At 43.8% G+C, this 3,691-nt stretch overlaps 1 pseudogene; it reads left to right on the top strand.

The window, feature by feature from the left end:
- The first annotated feature begins 832 nt into the window (after positions 1-832).
- On the top strand, positions 833-3,194 carry LOC110260114 (polypyrimidine tract-binding protein 1-like; annotated as a pseudogene).
- The last annotated feature ends 497 nt before the right edge of the window (positions 3,195-3,691 follow it).

The following is a 3,691-nucleotide window of genomic DNA, read 5'->3' as shown; positions in this document are numbered from 1 at the left end:
TCATATCCATTATAAAGAACTCTTGGAAGTCAATGATAAAAAGATAACTCTATTAGTAATGGGCCAAAAGATCTGAGTAGATATTTTTTCAAAGAAGATAAACAAATGGCTAACAAGCTCATGAAAATATGTTCAACATCAATAGTCATTAGGGAAATATAAGTCAAACTCATTACAAGGTAACACTTCCTACCCATTGGGATGCCTATAATATTTTTTATAACATAGAGACTAACAAGTGCTAGCAAGGATAGAAAGATATTGAAACTTCGTCATTACTAGTGGAATATAAAATTGTGTAGCCACTATGAAAATAGTTTGGTGTTTCCTCAATAAATTAAACATAGAATTACCATATGACCCAGAAAGTCCACTCCTGGGTTTATACCCAAAAGAATTGAAAACAGATGTTTTAATAAAAACTTGTATAAAAATTATACAAGTTGTATAACTTTTGCATACAAATGTTCATGGCAGCACTACTTCCAAAAGTCCAAAAGTGGAAACATCTCAAGTGTCCATCAGCCAAATGAATAGATAAACAAATGTGGCATATCTGTATAATGGAATATTATTTGACCATAAAAAGGAATAAAATACTGAAACATGCTATAATATGAATGAACCTTGAAAACACTGGGCAAAATGAAAGAAGCCAATCACAAAAGGCCACATATGGTATTATTCCACTTATATGAAATATCCAGTAGAGACAAATCCAGAGATACAGAAAGCAAATTAGTGGTTGCCAGGGAAGAAGGAGGACTAAATGGGAATTGACTGCTTAATGGATATGGGGTCTCCTTTTAGGTAATGGGAATTGGTAGTTGAGATGGTTGTACAACATTGTGAATGTACCATAACTAATGGTAAATTCTGTTACATGATTTTACCACAATGAAAAACATAAAAAATTAAAAATTTAGAAGCCTGTTCTCCCTAGCCAAGAAAACAGAAAAGCATGAGCTAAAATAAGAATCATTTGGGAGTTCCCATCGTCGCGCAGTGGCTAACAAATCCGACTAGGAACCATGAGGTTGCAGGTTCGGTCCCTGCCCTTGCTCATTGGGTTAATGATACGGCGTTGCCGTGAGCTGTGGTGTAGGTTGCTGTGGCTCTGGTGTAGGCCGTTGGCTACAGCTCCGATTCAACCCCTAGCCTGGGAACCTCCATATGCCGCAGGAGCGGCCCAAAGAAATAGCAAAAAGACAAAAAAAAAAAAAAAAAAAAAAAAAAAAAAAAAAAAAAAAAAAGAATCATTTTTGGCGATACCAAGCTACTTCAGGCAAAGACAAAGAAGAGGTCTGTACCTACTCTACCTTTCAGTAGGGCTGGGAGGAAGTTGATCTTCCATTCCCTTCCTATAGAAGCAGACAAAGGGTAGTTTTGGTAGGATTGAGCAAGCAGCTCATTATTCATCACCTGCCCAGGAGAAGCTGGCAGTACTTTCATAGTCCCACAAATGTAGTCTTAACAGGCCAACAACAACAACAGCAACACACAACACAACACACAACCTGTTCTACACAAAAAAGTAAGTAGATAAATGAGACTGCATCAAAATTAAAACTTCCATATATCAAGAGTGAAAAGGCCATAGAATGGGAGAAAATATTTATAAATCATATGTCTGATAAGGGTCTAGTATCCATTATAAATAAAGAAGCTTTAGACTTCACCACTCATAGCATCAATAAGACTGAACAAAGCCATGCAAGTCAAGGTAAATAAATACTTTGCTTTCCCCAAACTCTTGGTATTGGTGGGGTCCAGTGGGAAACTAAACTTGTGGTCCCACACTGCAACAACAAAGCAGTGTGAGCCAGCACTCTACTTCTCCCTCCCTGGGAAGTTGATTCTACACCCCTACTCAGAGACAAAAAGTACTTTGATTGGTACCACATTTCAGCAGAAAAATTATCAGCAGGGAAAAGGGAAAACCAGGCCTTCACTGAGACGAACACTGAAGAGGCTGCCAACACCATGGTGAACTACTACAAATCAGTGACTTCTGTGCTGCACAGCTGGCCCATCTACATCCAGTTTTCCAACCACAGGGAGCTCAAAACAGAAAGCTGACCCAACCAGGCTCCCCTGGTGCTCAAGATCATCGAGGAAAATCTCTTCTACCCGGTGACCCTGGATGTGCTGCACCAGATCTTCTCCAGGTTTGGCACCATCCTGAAGATCATCACCTTCACCAAGAACAACCAGTTCTAGGCACTGCTGCAGTATGCCGACCCCATGAGCACCCAGCAGGCCAAGCTGTCACTGTATGGGCAGAATATCCACAATGCCTGTTTCACCCTGCACATCAATTTCTCCAAGCTCACCAACCTCAACATCAAGTACAACAATGACAAGAGCCATGACTACACGCGCCCTGACCTGCCTTCTGGTGACAACCAGGCTTCGCTAGACCAAACCATGGCCGCCGCCTTTGGTGCACCTGATATGTCAGTCTCTCTGAATGTAGGAGCTGGTTTCCCTCCCACCTTTGCAATTCCTCAGGCTGCAGGCCTCTCTATCCCTAATGTGCATGGGGCCCTGGATGGTCTGGCCATCCCATTGGCAGCAGCAGCGGCAGCAGCAGCAAGCCAGATCACCATTCCAGGCCTCGCAGGGCAGGAAATTCCATCCTGCTGGTCAGCAACCTCAATCCTGAGAGAGTCACACCCCAAAGTTTCTTTGTTCTTTTTATTGTGTGTGGTGGTGTGCAGCTGGTGAAGATCCTGTTTGACAAGAAGGAGAATGCCCTGGTGCAGATGGCAGATGGAAGCCAAGCTCAGCTGGCCATGGGCCACCTCACAGGGCACAAGCTGCACCAAAAGCCCATGCACATCATGCTCTCCAAGCACCAGACATGCAGCTGCCTTGTAAGGGCCAGGAGGACCAGGGCCTCACCAAGGACTATGGCAACAACTTGCCCTTGCACTGCTTCAAGAAGCTGGGCTCCAAGAACTTCCAGAATATCATCCCACCCTCAGGCACCCTGCACCTCTCCAACATCCCGCCCTCCATCACTGAGGACAACCTCAAGATTCGCTTCTCCAGCAATGGTGGTATCATCAAAGGGTTCAAGTTCTTCTAGAAGGACCACAAGATGGCACTGATCCAGGCGCTCATCAACCTGTACAACCACAACCTGGATGAGAACTACTACCTGTGTGTCTTTCTCCAAGTCCACCATTTAGGCCACTGTGGACCAGCCTGCCAGGCACCCATCATTCCAGAAAAAAGCCACTTTAAAAGCAGCTGAAGTGGAGTTCCCATTGTGGCACAGCAGAAATGAATCCGACTAGGAACCATGAGGTTACAGTTTCAACCCTGGCCTCAGTGGGTTAAGGATCCAGCATTGCCATGGGCTGTGGTGTAGGTCGTTGATGTGGCTTGGATCCTGCATTGCTGTAGCTGTGGCTGTGGTGCAGACTGGCAGCTGTAGCTCCAATTCTACCCCTAGCCTGGGAACCTCCGTGTGTACGGCCCTAAAAAGCAAAAAAAAAAAAAAAAGAAAAAGAAAAAAAAAAAAAGCTGCTGAAATGACCTTAAAAGACCAGAGATTTTACTTTTTTAAAGAGAAATTAGTTTACCTGTTTTTAAAAGAAATCTAAATCTTTTGTTCACCTTGGGTAGATGTGGTGCTGGCTGCAGTCCCTTGGTGACAGTAGTCAGCCCAGCCTGCTGCCAGCCC

Source organism: Sus scrofa, chromosome 3 (genome assembly GCF_054392235.1).
Source record: "Sus scrofa isolate SSC_HxYL_T2T_F1_AM1 chromosome 3, Sscrofa_HxYL_maternal_Yorkshire_Landrace_v2.0, whole genome shotgun sequence".
Taxonomy (NCBI): Eukaryota; Metazoa; Chordata; class Mammalia; order Artiodactyla; family Suidae; genus Sus; species Sus scrofa.
Note: the sequence above shows the minus strand (reverse complement) of the source record. Positions and strands in the feature narration are given on the sequence as shown.